This window comes from Papaver somniferum, chromosome 2 (genome assembly GCF_003573695.1).
Source record: "Papaver somniferum cultivar HN1 chromosome 2, ASM357369v1, whole genome shotgun sequence".
In the NCBI taxonomy this organism is placed as follows: Eukaryota; Viridiplantae; Streptophyta; class Magnoliopsida; order Ranunculales; family Papaveraceae; genus Papaver; species Papaver somniferum.
In genome coordinates this window covers 103,227,604-103,248,419 of record NC_039359.1, presented here as the reverse complement: position 1 = coordinate 103,248,419, position 20,816 = coordinate 103,227,604, and the positions used below count along the sequence as shown (strand labels likewise).

The following is a 20,816-nucleotide window of genomic DNA, read 5'->3' as shown; positions in this document are numbered from 1 at the left end:
ATCGCGACAGATTATTTTGACCAAGTCAGCGAAAAAGACCAAGTGTGTGGGTCCTGACGGAAAAACTAACGGTTGTGGCATTTAATAAACTCTGAAAAAAACGGTGGCATTTTCTTGAATCGGGATTTGCAAGTGTGGCAGTTTGTTAAAAATCCCTTTTTTTTTTTTGTCTTTTGTATGGTATTCCCACTTGATATATACCTTTATGAGCCACATGTTGAATCCTAACTTTTTAGGTTTTAAAAATAAGAATTTTCATTTGCTTACGAAAATTCCCGTACCCTATCCATTAAAATGCATAGGAGCGATCTGATTTTAAGTGTTCGTGATGATTTTTTCTTAATCATGAATTCCTAACTAGTTGCCTATCAAAAATCTATATGATGATTATAATGCGCAAAAAGGTGAATTTTTTTTATGATTAGTGGTGCTAACATTTTTTTTTTCGGGCCACAAATTATTTTTCTACCCAGACGACAATATATATAAGGTGGAAGAATAGATAGCATGTGATGAATATAATGGGGTTCGGGAGTTGAACCTTTTTTTTTCTTTGTACAAGAATGCGTATAATGTTTTTTTTTACAGTCAATCTACTTGGAGTCAAACTTTGAAGAGCTCGTTTAGTTGGTTTGATGCTCACAGAGAGTAATTCATACTCAAACCGTGAACACGAATGTGGAAACTTGTTTTGCCATTTTTGTTTGGCAGCTCAGCAGAAAACCACATATCATGTCAAAGTTTGCCTGGAGTAATTGGCCGGTCCTGATATATATTCATTCATATTATCTACAACTACTACTATTCTACTTCTCAATAGCCACTCTTAATTAACAGAGTAGTGGTCCTAGTCCATAATGTGATCGGCTAGTGTTGCTTTTCTTTCTTTTTTGCTCAGCTCTAGTGATGTTGCTGCCAGCAAATAAATATGTATATCTGTCTTACAAAAACAAATGGTATTTTCCCCATTTAAGCATTCCCCAAGATGATGGAAGAATAGGGAACAAATGGTTTTTTCCCCATCTAACCATTCCCCAAGAAGATGGAAAAACGGGACTACTACTACCACAACCAGTTTTCTTCTTCAATGGCGGTAACAAGTTCAATAGGTTTCTTTTGAAATTTCCCAACAACGTTACAAGTACCCAGTGAGCATTGCCATGTAAGTTTCCTGTGTTTAGTCTTTGTCTGATATAACTCCTTAAAAACTTCCACACTTCACCTGAAAACAAAATGGGCAGAGTTCAAATAAAAAAGCTATGACCGCGATCAGAAACAGATATCATATATATTTTCTTTGATAAATTTATTTCTCCTGTTATGTTCTGCACATTCACAATTAATACAGTACATATATGCTTACCATCTCCACAGGCAAGTTTAAATCCAATGATTTGTATGATGGCCAGAATCCTGTGGTAAGGACAGTAACTGTCAAGTCAATCCCAGGATGAGCAAGAGCATTACTTTTCTGGAACTCCTCAAATTCGGATTGGTTATCCTTTGCTAGCTGCAACTCCGTCACCTATAAGAACCATGTAAATACCGCTTACAACTTCCACTTCTAGTAAATACGCTGGTAAATACAATACAATTTAGAATGATGATTAGGCAACTGACCATGCCCTCCATTTTTGAGATAAACTGACCACCACATTACTGCTTCAGTTTCGACAAGATACTCCTTTCATGATCATCATTAGCGCTCGTTCCGAACAGAAGACGACGAGCAAGCTTTTTCCTGCCAAACAAAAACAACAACGAAGCAACTCAAGTTTAATGATACATTTAAACAACCTCCAAAGAAGATAAACATCAGTGAAGAGAGTCATTACCTATAGAACTCCACAAAAAGATCTTTGTCGCTGATGTAAGCAAGTACTTTCACAACCTAGAAAAATATATAAGAGTTAATGATACCTCGATGAGTGTACCTTGTCAACATGGTGTAGATTTAGTGAACAAAGAAAAAGTCTACCTTGTCAAGTGTATCCTCAATGACGTCATCATCCAGTTTTTCACTACCACCCTTCTTAAGGATATTATCGCTGAAATTAGACAACAGCTCTGCACTTGAGCTGCCAGCAATAATCTTGTTGCAAATACTTCAAATGCCTCTTTGAGTGCCTGCTATTCAGTACAGACCTTGTGGAAAAGAGTGTGGCCAGCAAAGCAGTTGTCACATAGAGCATGTATTTTCATGAAGGTCAATTACATTCCTGATAAACATCTGCAAACAGAGAGCGAGTTATATTCAATACTAACTATAAAATTGATTTTTCAGTCTTCACGAGCCAAGGTCCAGGGATTTTACCTGCTCTTGCGTGCCCGATACATTTCGATTCTCCTGGAGGAAAATGTCAGATAGATCAATCAAAAATAGAAAAGCAAACTAACAAATATAGAAAAGCTACAAACAACTTTCTTTAACCCAGCTAGTGCACTGTATTAAATAGACATACTACAGAAACAAGCAGAACACAACACGATGAATAAAGGTTCAGCAATAGAAACTTAACTTATAATTTTCATGATAAATGCCAATCTAGCAGGAAAATTCACATAATAAAAAAGACAAATTACAAAAACTCGAAGAATTCAATCTAAGCAAGTATACGTATTCCCGGTTAGAAGACGGCTTGAATCCACAAAACCATTGTCCACATGTTTGGGAACAAGATGCAACTAAATCAAATTCGTGATCAGGAGAAGGAAAAGATGTTCAACTAAATAGATCTGTTAAACATAACAGGCAACAGCCAAACAAAATTTGAGGGGACCTATAATCTATTATTAAGCAGAAAAAGAGAACAATATCTCAAAACTGGCACAATATTCTGCAATTAGTATAACTAAAATGATTTTAGAAGAACGACAAACCTTTCTGCTATTTGCTGCATCTTCTGCCTGATTGACCACGGCTATACCCTCAGAAGTAACATGCTGCATCAAAAAATCATAAAAAATGAAAGACCTACATGCTGATAAACAGCCAGCCATCGCTTTAATAATGGATCAAATACTTACAGCTTCCATTGCTTGTAAAACTGACTAGTAGAGAGAATAAGCTAACCTGTTTAAACATAAGGGAAACAGGGTCCAAGCCTTTAGGGATTTTAGAAAATAGATTATACATCCTTGTAAGATCCTCAGTCTAGCAAAAAGAAAACAATCCACAGGATCAACGATTAGCACACTCGGAAAAGGATAGAATCTCCAGAGAGGGAAATAACTGATGAAGGAAATTGTGATCATCAATCACCTTGTCCTCTCTTAAGTGCATAAGACCCGGAGTACTCCTTTTCAAGAAGTTGTTGGGAAATCTTACTCAGCAGTTGCTCTTGTACTTGCTGCAAGGAAAATAAAATCAAATAACAAAGCCCAAATGGGGAGTTCTCCCCTCCGAAAAAGATGAAAGGAAAACTGCTAAACCTCAATTAACTTCTCCTCCGTGCTAGAGTGCAGATAGTGAGTAACCCTATCCTTTTCCCTCTTCAAACATTCTTCAGCCTAAGCATTGCCAAAAAAATAAAATTATGTAACCGCATTTCTTACAAAGTAGTAAGCACTGGTGTGTGAAGATCAGCCCAATATCGGAGCCTAGAAGTACGTTTATCATGTATTCTGGACAAGAATCTTCTTGAATCCAGTTAGAAGCCTTTCAGCTATAATAACCGGCTGTATCAGATACCAACTCTGCTTCAAAGTCATTTACATAACATTCCAAATTTGCCCCAATATCGACAAAAATAGCTAGAACATTCTTGAGCAAAGCTCGGTCAATTTGCTCTCCTTCACGCTCTTGATTAATCTGTTACAAAATATTGGTTACATTCAAATCAAAGAAAGAAATGTATACCATTTGAACTTAGAAGTTTTCTTCGCTGCCTTAACATACCAGTGAGATAACAGCTTCTCTAGCACGAACATTGATCTCCCCATACACCTGAAATTGAAATAAAGCCCTCAAAAATAAAGATCCATCATAAATCTAAAGAAACGTATACAGTGCTCCACACATTAAAATTTGGATCATTTTTCTCGTGCCTGAAAGCTTCCAATGTTCAAAAAGAAAAAACACCAATTACTTATTTCTACAGCTGAAATGTTATACGTACCAGTTTACGGAAGCAAAGAAGTCCAACATCATTAAGTGGTGGAAGTGATCTTCGAGCAATGAAGTAACGATCCAAGTAAAAGGAAATCGTGAAAGCCACCTGACCATAATCTTATGATTTATCCATCTTTTCTCGAGTTCTCTCAGCAAAAACTCGTTATGCTTCTGTCTCAAAGATGGCAACAACTGTGACAATGGACAGTTGAAAAGTCAAAACAGGGCTTAGATACAAGCAACAGGACAGAAGACAGATGAGTTTAGTAAATTAATAGTAAGCAGAAACATATCAGACTGCTGTGTTTAACTCAGTCAATTCATGTACCAGCATGAAGAAGCACAACATCTCTCAAGTATGTTCTGTTAACAGATACAATGCAATCTGAATCGACCTTCCTAAACTTACACAGCCAGGTAGTGTTGTATACCACAGCGATAAACCAGTTTCAAGCTGAAAAGATGACTGTAATTGTCCTCACATATAATGAAAAATTCCTCACACAGGACACAATAAATTACCTAAAATGATTACTAGTTCTTTAGATGTTAATATACAAATACAAGTGTTACGAGTCTTCCAGGAAATTTCTCTTTTTTCCATGTACAAGTTCTTTTAAGTTAATCCCAAAAAGGTCAACTTCTTTATATGTCAATATGACTATATGAGAGACGAGACGCCAAGAATCACAAGATAACACTCGAGGATATGCACAGCACCAATCAACAGTATTGACCCATCCAATCAACAGTGTTGGATTTGTTTACCATGATTTACAATGACCTGTAAACATTCGTTTAAGTGGGACATAAATCAGGTTATCTTATCAGCTACGAAATAAAGGCTCCACCATGATTAGCTAATTCATTAGCATCACCTGGCATAGGATTTGGTCTACATGTTCTTTGGTAGGAAAAATAGACAAATACTGCCCATGATGCTGCAATCACTATCCATGACTTCCATTAATCATATGATATGGCGGTTCAAGAAAACACAAAATAACTTGACTGCCTTATCTAACAAAAGGGAGCACTCCTTCAACTGCAACCATTATTAATATCATAAGAATTTAAGAACCCAAAATAGGCAATAAATATGATGCCATCAATAATACAACACACCTTTGCCATTTTCTGAAGCATCGCTGTCTCAAAAGTAAGTACAGGAAGAGTGACCACAGATGTAAAATCTGAGCCTACATTTCTGCACCGTTCTCCAGTAACCGTGTCTATCCTGCGCAAGAAAAGCAAGAAAGGTTCAAAACATGAACTCATATGAAACGCCTAGACATCACCATCTCAAGACTTAGTCATCCAAAAGAAAACCAATTCACGGATAATTAAGTTAAATCCAAACTAAAACAACCAACCCACCTCTTGCTTCCATTGTCCTTTACGTGCTTCTTCTGTATCTTCTGTGCCACATTCTTGATTTATAACTTCAAGTATCTAATTACAGGCAGCAATACACCTAAACCAGATATGCTACTAGTTTTTGAGTTTTTAAGAATGTGTAGAAGCAGAATTGTCATTGTAATCATAACTTAGAACTCCTACCAACAAAGTAGTTGCTTCATTCTGCTCCAATGACAAACCATTGGTTTTTTATGCATCTCAACCATGACAAGACCAACTTGCCCAAATTTAGTTAATAACGGATCATAATAAGAATAATAATCTAATAAGTGAAATGCCAGTTCAAACACTAGATCTAAGTTTGTACATCTATACATTCGATATACTCCGATCAATCATCTAACTCTTCAAGCTGGGAAGACAAGAAACTTTACGTGAGCTCCCAGCAAACAGAACACTCAGCTTTAATCGAAATAAGGAATTCATGTGGAAAGATTCGAAACCTGATTAAGCATATGAGTAACTGCACAAGCCATACATTCTAGGCGAAAATCTTCAATAAATAAATATATACATACCAGCTAAAAAAACCTTGATGGTTAGAATATAGAACTGACCAACATAACTGAAGTCAAATAACCAACTAAAAGAAAGCATAAAAGTTCAGTGACTGTTTTCCGGTAGCCACCCATCCCACAGGTGACTTGTCCTTTAGAAGCTGTTTAAATTCAGGAAACGAATTGGTTTTACTCACTTCTCCTTCAGGAATGAAGGTTGTCATAGAAAGCATGTTCTCCACTACAGCGTGCAGCTGATATTCCATATATGGGCAAAAAGTACTATCATCACAACGAACATCGCGGGCTGCTGCGGGTTTATTCTTAATTTGAAAATGTCTGCGATAAGAGTAGGTGCCATATACCACCTCGAGATGCTTCGTTTGCAAATTGTAGAATGCAAGCCATTCCCCATCAAACCAATACAATATTACCTGATCATACAAAGTCAATAAACGTGGATGGGCAGCAGCAGCAATCATGGAGTAACAAACGAAGCGACCTGGTGGTAAACCTTGCTCGTCCTTAATTTGAACATCAAAAGTCTCCCCTTTGATCCACACTTGCTTGACCTTGTCCTTTAATATGTTCAAATGAAGCTTACTACAACTATTCTGATGACCATCACTGTTGACATTCATTATCTTCTCAAAACATGCAATACAAAGATATCCTTTATACTCCAGAAGATGACAATCAGTTACTAAATATTGATGTTCATCCATAGTCGGGGTCAGAGTAGCTTCAGTTGGGAGTCGAATGAACTGAATCTTCTCTTTGTGAAGGTCAAACAAGAGCAACATCTCGGTCGTATTATTATCATTATGGTTGATTATATCTTCTTCTCCTTCTAACACTTGATTGGTCACCCTCCAAATAAGATCACCCCTGCAAAGGGTGGCTGAAGCTGATGGACAAGAATTTCTCGAAATTCTTGTCACCATTCGATGAGGAAAAGAAGAACCAAGTGGTGGTGGGATTTTGTCAATAGTAGTAGTTATCTTTCTCCATGACTTAGTTCCCAATGTAAAGATCATGCAAACAAACTCGTCATTGGTTTTGAAGTATAAATAAGGACAACCTTATATTTTTGAGTCGATGGATCAAAACCAAAACCATGACACGAGTGGTTGTATCCAGATTCCCCAGTAGGAGGTGAATAGAGCATTACAAGTTTTTCACTCCTGGTAGGGTTAACGACAGTGACTGCACCCATATTACTACAACCCAGTTCAATGGCTGTCATAAGACATATCAAACCATTACACTGACCTACAGGTTCATGTTTTACTGGGAAATTTACCACTGTGCGACATAAAAAATCCAAAAAACCTTTTTTTATCCTTTTCCACACTATCAAAGTAAACAACTTCAAAATTGTTTTTTGAGACATTGAGTAGATTAAATACTAGACTTAATTTATTTTGATTATGAACAAAATGTGAGGCAGCAAATCGTGTATCATTAAAAATCGAATTGTACCATAACTTACTCACGCAACTGCATACAGTTAGGGTTCGACCTGATGCTTTCGGAAGAATACTTTGCATGATCAAATCCTCAGGAATACCCCCATCATGGATGACAGTTTTAACTGCTTTTTTCTTGTGCTGCTCTTCATCATCGGCGATTAAAATTCTCTTTTTTCCTAAAGCCATCATAGCTTACAGAAAATCGAAAAATCTAAACTTTTTTACAACAATTGATAGCAGATTGGGCATCAATCCCTACCAAGTAGAAATAGGAGGACGAGAAAGGGAAATTCAGAGAGAAAGGAATTGAGGAGTAAATAAGGCAGGCACCCTAGATGTGCGCTCTATATTAAGAGCCGAGTCGGTCATTCCACACGTGTGGAGCCGAGTCGGCCATTTATTTGGGTTGTTAATTCAGAAGAGTTTGGTTTAGTGGTTGTCTAAATCTCAACTCATCCAGAATCTCGAGCTATAGATTTCAGAAAAGAAATACTTCTGGTAATTAAACTCCCATTCTCTTTCATATTGGCTCTTCTAGATGTTTTATATTTAATTCTGCTTAAATGATTGAATTCCTTAACTAGGGCAGTGTAAAACAACGACCAAGATGCTCGTGGGAGCTTCCATATGATGATACTGGCCAAGCTATTGTTACAACATCTGATCTCAGTTCAAGTAGCATCTTGCATGTCAACGCTTTGGCCACTGCTGTTGCAGGTTTGTCAAAGTCAGCCTTCAATTTATAATCATATATTCTTTCCCTAATTACAGGTTATGGTAGAGTTAGTCTTCATATGTTCTCCTAAAATTACTGTTTAATGCTAGTGCTAGAAATTTTCTTTAGAGTGGAGTTGGGGATACTATATACTTTGCTATGTTGTAGCTTCTATTAAAAGGCCTCTACAAAGAATAACCAAATGTCACAAAGTAGGGTCAATAGTTTGCCTGTACAGTTTTTCACATATATGATCCGATATGGTTGGTGTTTTTCTTTTTAGTTTTCCTTTAGTTTTTGCTATTTCATTTCAATGTGACCTTAGTACTCTTCATTTTCTGCAATGATTTCAGCTCAATGGATCCCTTAATGGCTCTAACTTCGAAAGACTTGTGGTAAAGATCTTGATACTCATATCGGTCATTTGTGTGTGTGTGTTGTGCGCTTGGGGGTTCAATATGCCAACTATGTCAATGTTTTGAAATGTCAAAAGATTAGCCTATCAAAAATGTTTCTTGTTAATGATAATACGGAAACCTGATCTTGCAATAGAAAACTGAATGGATTTCTTGTTAGGAATTTGGCTCGACCAAAGCCAGCAAAGATTAGTCCCACATGGGATAAGCGGATTTCTAGGTGGAGGCTAATAAGGTGTGGAATCTCCCTACATAGTTCCGAGGTCTTTTAGATTAAAATCCCGCACCTGCGGTTAAAGGTGATGAAAGTAGGGACAGTATCGATATGTGGTATGTACTATGTAGTGTTTGTAGGATCCTTCATTTCTCTGACATACAAGCTTATTCCTAGTTTCAAGTTTAAGAAATTTGGAAATTTCGGCCCAAAATCTTTTGGGGGCAAAAGATGGCCTGTACCAGTACTTTGTATTTGACATTCATGCCAAATCGTGTTTCTGACCTCCTTACAGTTTTCAGTTGCAAAAATTACTTGTGTGATCTCATTATCTGCACTTGTTTTCGTGCTAGTCTGGAAGGAGCATCATACATCCCTCTTCTGCAGATATAGCCTTCGGGGATAGGTTTGGAGGCATATTATTTTCATCTGGGAAAAACGCTAATGAAGCAGTTCAAGACCAGTTGGCAGCTCTGAGTTTTACTAGGTTTTAAGCTAATTACTTACTATTAATTCAGCTTCATTCAGCATTTTTTGTGTCTGTCCTTGACAAATTCTTCTTCGTCCGAAAATGGACACCATTGGAGTCCTATACAACATGTGGATGGGTACACCACCAGCAAGGAAGATATGCTGAACTCAAATCACTAATGATTGTTCTTATGCTATGAAGTCCTTAATGGACTGAAAGAGTAACTGCAGCAGCACCCAGCAACTTACCAGTTGGATAAAAATATACTACTAGACAGCGGTGATAGGCACGAAAGTGCGACGCATTTTCACCCATAAATACATTAGTTGGGACTCATTTTATCACTAATAAACATGTTTGTAGGTGTTTTTGTGAAATAAGCTCTTATGGAGAAAGTTGCTCGAAAAGTGGTTTTTGTACCCCAGAAGACACATGTTATCCGGACTCTCAGTTTGGGATAAGGGGCACCTCAATGGATAAGGGGCATCTTCCTTACTATTTACACCCCCATAAGGCAAGTGCTAAAGGGACACGTGTACATGATTAGGTGGAGGACATATTCTTCCCAAATTCAAAATTAGAAAATGGCGGGAATTTGGAGTATACACACGCAGAACTAGGGTTGAAGTTTTGATCGTGTTTTAAGGAGATTAAATGGCTGAAACTGTTAGGGATAACTTGAATAAGTGTAACAGGAATGGTATAGTCTTCAAAATAAGATGGATTTGGTTAGATAATCGGCAGTGAAGAAAACAAAGGATGAAGATATTTGAAGATTATGTTGGTGTTATTTTTGCAAGATACGTTATGATTTGGAGATCCTGGGATTGTATTCTGCAGTAATTGAGAGATTCGGGACATGCAGTGAGATAAAAGGGAATGGCACGTGCAAACACACGGAAAGAGTAAAAACACGAAAATATCAAGGGTATGCTTTTGCTGTCACGAGCTGTTGAGTTATTTGAGGGATCTGCGTGCGGCCTGAGAGTGTTTAATATCATTTGGGACATGTAAAAACATGTTTGGATGAAGTTCTTCTATAACAGACGCATGAAAAAGACAAGAATGGGAAGAAAACTTCTCGGGAATATTTTCTTTACTGCCGAGTATTGGAAGAATATTGTGGAGTGATTACGAAGATTTTTGAAGTCCTGTGAGTATAAATAGAGTTTCCTGAAAGCAAAGAAGATCATCGAGTGATCGGGGAGAAGAACAGAGGGTTGCAGAGCAGATTTTTCTGCTGCTGCACAAAAGAAGAAGAAGAAGAACAGACTACGCTTGTAGTCTGTCGTTTAAAACTGTCACTGTTTCTACCTGGAACGACAGTTTTCTGCGACAGATAAAAATAATAGTTTTCTGTAATAATCATTGTAACAGTTTTCTAACGGCTTTACAGTGTTGCGAAACTCAGTTTTCTTATCTCTTCACCTCTTGTAAGCACTTTTGAGCAATAAAAATGAATTTTGAGTGTGTCTACAATATGAGGAGTTAAACCCCTACACTGGGTCGACGGATGAATCCAAATTTCATACATGGGTGAATTTATTTTATTCTTTTTTATGACTTTTGCACTTATTTTAAATTGATTTATGATTCGAATAAATTAGTTATTATTTTATTTGATGGGTCATGCTTGCTTAAATTTTTGATGTCCCATGCTTACTATTTATAACTAATATTTTGAGAATCTACTTTGGCAAAATCAGAGTCCATATATTTTATTTATTGAGCGATAAATGTTGAGATTAAATAATTGAACCTTATGTTATGAATTCGGTGGAATCCTAGTCCCAATAACTCTCGCTTTTGCTTTTTATTTTCATTAAACCTTTAAATTTAATCTTCACAAGTCTTAGAGTTCGAATCCTTTTTACAATAACGACAATTAAAAATCATACAATTTTTGGCACCGCCGACGCGGATTTGTTTTTAGGTTTATTTTTATTTATTTTGTACAGTATTTTCATTTCATTTTAGATTTTATTTTTTTTCCTTTTTATGCGTTTCTTTTTGTATTTGTTTTCAGGGACTTTTTGAGGATGATGACTTCTTCTGAGGAGACGTCACCTAAGATGACGCTGGCGGAATATAAGCGTAGAAAGTCAAATTATCAGGAAACCTCATCTGAGATGACGCTTGCTGAATATAAGCGTACGCAACGATATGGAGTTTCTACTCCACATGTGGTAAGTGAAGAATCCTCGCTAATGATATATGAGAAGTATTACAAATACACACCACTTAGTTTGGAACAAAGATTGAGAATTCTGTAATGCCAAAGATTATTTAATGATGATGATGATCAGTCTTGTAGTGACTCTCTGTTCCAAACAGAACATATAGATGACCATGTGGATGATTATGTGGATGATTTGCCTAAGTCCATAGATGAATCCATCCCACAAGATAATTCACTCAACTTAGAGGTTGTTTCTAGACCCTAGACTTCCTAAAGTTGCCTAATTTAGGTTAGAATTGCGTGCTTCTAAAGTGTTGTTGGATTACTTTGCATCTAAGTACCCAGAGGACTTGCCTATTCCTGATATCATGCATGAAACAATTGATATTTCCCCAGTCCCAATAATATCCCCATATTTTGTTCTATACCCACTTCCATGTGAAGTAAAAACTAGGTGTGGGGGTAATCCTCTATTTCAGACAGTTTCAATGTCACCATATTTTCATAGCATAATTGTGAAGTTGTCGTTTTTGAATACTGTATTGTGGGTTGATCCCCAAATTTTCAGGCTGTTAATTTTTGGGGATCCAATTTTGTACATTCCAATAGGTATATTTATTTTATTTTATTTTGATTTTGATTTTGATTTACTTTTTACATTTCTCATCTTAATATTTGTGTTGGATGACTCAATTACATTGAGAACAATGTAATGTTTAAGTGTGGGGGAGAGGTTAACTTTTTACTTTATTTTTTCAGGAAATTCCTTGCAAATCGTGACTAGCTGTGTAGCGGGATTGTTCCTTTTTCTTGCATATTATGACCAGCTGTGTAGCGGGTCTAAAAAAATGAGAAATTTCCTGTTTAGTCCAAAAAACCCGACCCGGGTTAATCTGTAGTCCAGCGGGAGAATACATTTAATAGCTGGTCCAAAAAATATTTGAAAAAGATAAAATTACTAAGATAACCTTAACAACACGCGTGTTAGAGTCACAGGCAGAAAAACGCAGAAAAGAAACCACGCGTCAGTTCAGTTTTCTTCTTGTTTTCATCGACAAACAAGAACCCTAACTATTTTCAGTTTTCATTTTGCTGCTCCTGCACTTTTTCAATCTTCTCTTCTTTTTTAGTTTTTCAATCTTCTTCGGAGAAAACAAAATCCACCAAACAGATCGAAATTATTTGATCTACAAGCACCGTATCACAAAAGAAATCAAAACTAAACTGATTTCCTACTGAAATTCTCGAAGTATTTTGATCTGAAATTCTCGAAGTTAATGGTTAAAAAAGATTGAAAGAAATCGATAAAGGTCATCAACAACAATTACCGAAATTTGAAATCGAAAATCTATCAACAACAGTTACAGAAAACCTAATTTTCAGACCTAATTTTCATTTCATTCAATTGAAGAGAGAAAATGGTATTGAATAGAAAAATTAAGAGGACAATTACAGAAGAAATTACAGAAGAAAACCCTTCTCCAGCAAAAAGAAGAAGAAAAAACGATGATGATTCACCAACAACAAACCCCGAAGAAACCCCCTCTAATGTAGGAGTAACAAGAAGTAAAGTTGTTACTCTTTCACCAATAACAAGAAGTAGGAGTAAAGTTTTTACTCCTTCACCAACAAAGAGGAAGAAACATATCGATCAGAAAATAAGTAAGTTGTTGTCGTTTTTCTTTTTGATTTCTATGCTCAATGGAATCACTACATATTTGTATGTAGTGTCTGGTATACATGTTTTCATATGTTGTATATGTAATTTGAGACAACATATTTCCAAAGCCTAATTTGTGATGTTTAATGATAGCATCTCAAATTGATATGTGTGTTACATTATCTGCCTGTAATATGTAATGTGTACAAAACTTTTGGTTTACAAAAACAGCAAAAACCAAAGGAAAGAAAGCAGATGCTGCTCCTGAAGCAAAAAGCAAAAGAAAAACAGCAGCGGCAACTACTAAAGCAAAAGGAAAAACAACGACAAAGGCTGCTACTCCTTCACCACCAGCAAAGGTAAACAAAGCACTTGTCCTGAGAGCTGCTACTACTTCTCCAAAAGGAAAGGTAAAAGCAAAAAGGGGGAAAGCAAAAGCGCTCCTGAAACAAGGTTTGTAATGTTAAAATTGAAGATAATTCTTAATAACGAGGGGGCGCTGTGATGAGTGCCAAATATTGTATATATTTATCCCTTTTTGTTGGCATTTTAACTCATCTTTTGTGCATTAATTCTACATTTTATCCCATATTCTGTATTTTCATTGTTTTCAAGAATAAATATTTTTATTAATTAATTTTGCATTTTTAGGTAATAAATAAAGTTCGGATGAGTCGCGGAGCGAAAAGAGCAGAAAAGTAGTGAAAAGCCGGGAGAAATTACGCAAGGAAGCCGCGAAGAATGGTGCGCACAACCTCATTTTCTACACACAAAAGCGCCTCCGTTCTCAGCCATCAGATCAGTTCTCAGAAGCATCCGACGGTCGCTCCTGCATAGAGCATCAAAATCTGAAGTCTCTGCCAAGCACCACAGCGCTGAAATTCCAAGCCTTCAGATTAGATGGTAGTTGAATCCAACGGTCGCTCCATTGTTGTTCATCAAAGTTTGATATCTCCGCCTAACACTACAACACCTAACTCCATCTGGCATCGTTGATTTCGTTGTATCAAACAAATCTAGCGGTCGCTACAAGCTTCACTCCGCATCACCGTCTGATTCACCTACCAGCTTCGCATCTCGCGGCCCATCTCACGAAACATCAAGACTAGATGGATTCGCTCAACACTCTATCACCCGAGCCCTACCACCTAACCAAACAACCCCCTTCTCCCATTCTATCGAACCCATCTACCACCATCACCCCCCTCTCTGCAGAACCACCTCCTTCCCTGCCGCACCACCATCATCACCACCACTCCTGCAACAGCCACCAAACCACCAACTCTCCACAACAACCACAACCCATCACTACTATCATCACCCCTATCACCTATTACTCTATTTCAACAACTCCACCATCCTCTTCACTGTTAGGATTGGATTTGGTGAATTAGATTGATAGATGAAGCAATTGGAGGCGTGGATAGCAGCAGGAGCGTCAGAGGAAGAATGGGTCGTCGCACATGGGAGGAATTGTGCCATAAAATTAGGTAATTTGCAAAACCTAATTTCACTGAATTTGGGGGAAAATTGGGGAAAACCCTAATGATGTAATTGGGTATAAATTGGGACTATGGGTTGTGTTAGAAACCATGTTTGGAGTAGCCAACATCCAGGACTTTCATGTCCTGTTAATTTTCAATTTCAGCTAAAATTTCATGTTCATGTTACTTGTGTCCTGTTATGATGTATCCTGTTAATGTGTTAGATGTTTGTGTGTGTTCATTGTTAATTTCAGTTGGTTATGTTCATAATGTTTGTGCAATGTCCTTTTAATTTCCTGTTAATGTTCTGTTTAGTTTCACTGCTTCTGTTATGTTGTCTCCTGTTGATGTTTGTTAATGTTCCTGTCATGTTTATTTTGCTGTTAGTTTGATGGAATGCTAGGCTAGGTATCTGTGAAGCATTGGTGTGATTGTGCAATGGAAGAAATCAGTGCTCATAGCAAGCTGATTATCTTGCCATTCTTGTTGTATGCTTAGGTTGTACTGTGATTGAGCATTGGGAGAAACTAGTGCTCATAGCAAGCTAGTTTTCTTCCCATTCTATTTGTTTGCCTATAATCTTGCCTTAGCTTAGCCTTGCTTCATTTCAGTTTCTTTATCACCCCTGCCCTTGGCTTAGGCCTTGGTTCATCTTGCACTGTTTTATGCTTGTAGTTGCTTTGTTCTTTGTTTCTGTCACTGTTTTACTTCCATGTTCATTTTGTTTGCATTTTATTCCTTGCTTGTGCTACTTCTTTTCTTGTTACTGCACTTGGCTTGCTGCAACTCTGTTGCTGCTGCCTTCCTTGGCCTTGCTGTGCACTTGCCTTTGCCTTGATGCATTGCACTGCTGCCTTATACTATTTGCTTCCCCTGCTGCTACTCCTTTTCCTGTTAACTGCTTTTCCTTCTTCTTGGCCTTGTGCTGTTGTGCTCTGCCACTTCTGCTGCTACATTGCCTTCTCTGTCACTTGTTCTGCTGCAGTTGCTGTTGCTGTTTCTTTTGTGCTGCAGTCTTCTTTCTTTGCACTGCTGCAGCTGTTGCTGCCACTTCTTTCTCCTGTAGCTGCTGTTGCTGTTGCCCTCCTGCAGCTGCTGTTGCTGTTGTTGCTGCTGCTTCCTGCAGCCAAGCAAAGGCAAAAACCAACTGAGCCCAAAGCTCACTTCAAAAGCTGAGCCCAATCCAATTCAGGCTTAACCAAAGCCCAGTTGTTTAAGACCTAAAGCCCATAGTCCACATTTCTGAGCCCAAGCTCAGTTCAGCCCAACAGTTCCAAAGGGTATTCAAAGCCCATTGATATTCAAGACCCCTTTGGTATTCAAAGCCCATTAGCAAATTTAGAACCCAAAATAGCTAGAAACTCCAAAACACACCCAGTCTCTGTGGATCGACCCGTACTTGCACGAGCTACAACCGACGACCGTGCACTTGCGGTATTACTGTAGGCCCCCGTTTTCATCGCTTCATTTTATACACCCTGCCGGGGCCCACCAAGTTTTTGGCGCCGCTGCCGGGGATAATTTTTAGGACCTTTTAGAAGCCTACCAAGTTTTTGGCGCCGCTGCCGGGGATTGGTGCTGTGTTTTATCTGTGTTTTTCTTAGCTATTTTGCATTTCATTTCATAGCATTTGCATCTGCATCTGCTTCATTTCATTTGCTATTGGACCTGCTGTTCTGAACCTGTTTTTCCTCTGCTGGGACGCCACCAAGGAAAAGAACCAAAACCCAACTGGGTTTTTGCAACAATATCAGAGCAGCTGGGCTGTGCTAAAAAGGTAAGCCTAAACCCATTTCATTGAGAGAACCCAACCTGTGGGCTTCCAATTTTTTTAATTGTGGGCTTGTAATAATTAACCCAATTTTTTTGGGCTTTTTATTTTTCTATTTTGGGTTTGTAATAATTTATTTTTGGGCTTGTTGTTTAATTTGTGGGCTTGTATTTATTTTGTGTGGGCTTGTTTAAATTCTTCCATTGGACTTGTATTTTGTATTCTGGGTTTAAACCCAGCTGATAACCGATTGTGGGCCGCTTCCTTCCATTTCATTAGAGGCTTGCACAGTGGGCTTGCTCCCATTCAAAAACCAAATTTTATTTTCTTTGTTAAAAAAAAAAAAAAAAAAAAAAAAAAAAAAAAAAAACCAAATTTTCTTTTGCTCCCAATTTCAAAAACCAAAAATTTCTCCCATAAAAACCAAAGTTTTCCAAATGTCTCCCGACAAAACCAAATTTTTCCCAAAAAGTCCAATCCCATTAAAAAAAAAAACCAAATTTTCTTGTAGATAATGTGTTAGTTAAAATTCCTTTTGTATATATTTTGTGCTCATCCATTGTGACTCTGAAATATGTTGGATTTTTTGCCTTGAATAACGGAGTTTTAATTCTGCTTTCGCCGAAATCGGGTATTCTCTCTCCTTTTACTCTACTCAGCATGTCCCTTTCCATATGATGCATTTTAATTCTTTCCATATTTTGAAACATTGAGGACAATGTTTAGTTTAGGTTTGGGGGTATAGAGTAGATGCCATGATAATTTGCTATAATTGAAAACAAAACTCCATCTTTTTGAAAAAAATTGAAAAATTCCAAAAAAATTAAAAAATCAAAATTCAAAAAAAAATTGAAAATTGAAAAATCATAAAAAATGGAGCTCATTTACCTTGAAATGTTGACTCTTGTGCAAATATGTATTTTTATTAGGAGTCTTAGTCTAGATATTTAGGCACCCTGATTCTAGCACAATTCACATAGTGATAAGAAATTTGCACGCGCACGATCTACCAATACATGTATGACCTCGATCTTCAAGGTGTTTGATAGGAAGTTACGATTGCCAATCACTTTAGAATACTGAACGAAACTTGACTAGCTTGTTCTTTGGTTGGTTGGGATAGAAGGTGGAGGTTACATTAAGAAAGACAACCATCGAATTTAACTGGGTGCATCAAAAAGGGCTACCTCTTGCAAAGTGTCATGTAATTTTTGTTTCCTTTTGTATTATATCAAAAGTGTTTCCTTATTCAAAAAAAAAAAAAAAAAAAAAAAAAAAAAAAAAAAAAAAAGAGAAAAAAAATCAGAAAAATACAAAAAAATCAAGTATTTATCAATTCCATCATCTCTTGTTCCAAAAATAAAAAGATAGTCAATGTAAATAAGAGTCATGTAAATAGTCATTTTGTTGTTTTATTGTAATAAGCAAGGAGGGTGTATGCCATTGATGTACAACGCGAGTAATTGTGAAATACCTCCAACTCATTCACAATTCTCGTAAAGTCCGGACAGCTAGCTAGATTTCGACCTCAGTTCTTAGCCTGAGAAACTATCTCTTGGTGATTAGTAGTCATGACTTCAGATCTTTCTTTACACATGTGATACACTTTACACTCTTATCACATGTCTTTATTTGTTATCAGTGCTAGGATTGTGCCTTCGATAGCTAGATTGACATCTCCATTTTGCTGTGAGCCTAAACTGTTTTGCACATGTCACGTTTGATGGAATCTGAGCTTATATTTTGTCCTTAGGTTTTGTAGGCACACCTCTGGTAAACCTTCACGAGACTTCAACTCGTCCACTAGGGACACTTAGTGGTTTAAAAGGCTTAGTGCATACGCTAAATGCATTCGAGAGACCAGCGACAGTGGTATAGTTAGGATTTCCTTAGTTTTGTTTTACTTGAGGACAAGTAAAATTCAGGTTTGGGGGTATTTGATGAGTGCCAAATATTGTATATATTATCTTCCCTTTTGTTGGCATTTTAACTCATCTTTGTGCATTAATTCTACATTTTATCCCATATTCTGTATTTCATTGTTTTCAAGAATAAATATTTTATTAATTAATTTTGCATTTTTAGGTAATAAATAAAGTTCGGATGAGTCCGGAGCGAAAAGAGCAGAAAAGTGAAAAGCCGGGAGAAATTACGCAAGGAAGCCGCGAAGAATGGTGCGCACAACCTCATTTTCTACACACAAAAGCGCCTCCGTTCTCAGCCATCAGATCAGTTCTCATAAGCATCCGACGGTCGCTCCTGCATAGAGCATCAAAATCTGAAGTCTCTGCCAGCAACCACACAGCGCTGAAATTCCAAGCCTTCAGATTAGATGGTAGTTGAATCCAACGGTCGCGCTCCATGTTCATCAAGTTTGATATCTCGCTAACACTACAACACCTAACCCCATCTGGCATCGTTGATTTCGTTGTATCAAACAATCTACGGGTCGTACAATAGCTTCACCACTGCCGCATCACCGTCTGATTCACCGACCAGCTTCGCATCTCGCGGCCCATCTCACGAAACATCAAGACTAGATGGATTCGCTCAACACTCTATCACCCGAGCCCTACCACCTAACCAAACAACCCCCTTCTCCCATTCTATCGAACCCATCTACCACCATCACCCCCCTCTGCAGAACCACCTCCTTCCCTGCCGCACCACCATCATCACCACCACTCCTGCAACAGCCACCAAACCACCAACTCTCCACAACAACCACAACCCATCACTACTATCATCACCCCTATCACCTATTACTCTATTTCAACAACTCCACCATCCTCTTCACTGTTAGGATTGGATTTGGTGAATTAGATTGATAGATGAAGCAATTGGAGGCGTGGATAGCAGCAGGAGCGTCAGAGGAAGAATGGGTCGTCGCACATGGGAGGAATTGTGCCATAAAATTAGGTAATTTGCAAAACCTAATTTCACTGAATTTGGGGGAAAATTGGGGAAAACCCTAATGATGTAATTGGGTATAAATTGGGACTATGGGTTGTGTTAGAAACCATGTTTGGAGTAGCCAACATCCAGGACTTTCATGTCCTGTTAATTTTCAATTTCAGCTAAAATTTCATGTTCATGTTACTTGTGTCCTGTTATGATGTATCCTGTTAATGTGTTAGATGTTTGTGTGTGTTCATTGTTAATTTCAGTTGGTTATGTTCATAATGTTTGTGCAATGTCCTTTTAATTTCCTGTTAATGTTCTGTTTAGTTTCACTGCTTCTGTTATGTTGTCTCCTGTTGATGTTTGTTAATGTTCATGTCATGTTTATTTTGTTGTTAGTTTGATGGAATGCTAGGCTAGGTATCTGTGAAGCATTGGTGTGATTGTGCAATGGAAGAAATCAGTGCTCATAGCAAGCTGATTATCTTCCATTCTTGTTGTATGCTTAGGTTGTACTGTGATTGAGCATTGGGAGAAACTAGTGCTCATAGCAAGCTAGTTTTCTTCCCATTCTATTTGTTTGCCTATAATCTTGCCTTAGCTTAGCCTTGCTTCATTTCAGTTTCTTTATCACCCCTGCCCTTGGCTTAGGCCTTGGTTCATCTTGCACTGTTTTATGCTTGTAGTTGCTTTGTTCTTTGTTTCTGTCACTGTTTTACTTCCATGTTCATTTTGTTTGCATTTTATTCCTTGCTTGTGCTACTTCTTTTCTTGTTACTGCACTTGGCTTGCTGCAACTCTGTTGCTGCTGCCTTCCTTGGCCTTGCTGTGCACTTGCCTTTGCCTTGATGCATTGCACTGCTGCCTTATACTATTTGCTTCCCCTGCTGCTACTCCTTTTCCTGTTAACTTCTTTTCCTTCTTCTTGGCCTTGTGCTGTTGTGCTCTGCCACTTCTGCTGCTACATTGCCTTCTCTGTCACTTGTTCTGCTGCAGTTGCTGTTGCTGTTTCTTTTGTGCTGCAGTCTTCTTTCTTTGCACTGCTGCAGCTGTTGCTGCCACTTCTTTCTCCTGTAGCTGCTGTTGCTGTTGCCCTCCTGCAGCTGCTGTTGCTGTTGTTGCTGCTGCTTCCTGCAGCCAAGCAAAGGCAAAAACCAACTGAGCCCAAAGCTCACTTCAAAAGCTGAGCCCAATCCAATTCAGGCTTAACCAAAGCCCAGTTGTTTAAGACCTAAAGCCCATAGTCCACATTTCTGAGCCCAAGCTCAGTTCAGCCCAACAGTTCCAAAGGGTATTCAAAGCCCATTGATATTCAAGACCCCTTTGGTATTCAAAGCCCATTAGCAAATTTAGAACCCAAAATAGCTAGAAACTCCAAAACACACCCAGTCTCTGTGGATCGACCCGTACTTGCACGAGCTACAACCGACGACCGTGCACTTGCGGTATTACTGTAGGCCCCCGTTTTCATCGCTTCATTTTATACACCCTGCCGGGGCCCACCA

The 20,816-nt window shown here is 38.0% G+C and overlaps 1 pseudogene; it reads right to left on the bottom strand.

Annotated features, from left to right (window-relative positions):
• Window positions 1-454: 454 nt before the first annotated feature.
• LOC113348634 lies at window positions 455-7,705 on the bottom strand (annotated as a pseudogene).
• Between the last annotated feature and the right edge of the window lie 13,111 nt (window positions 7,706-20,816).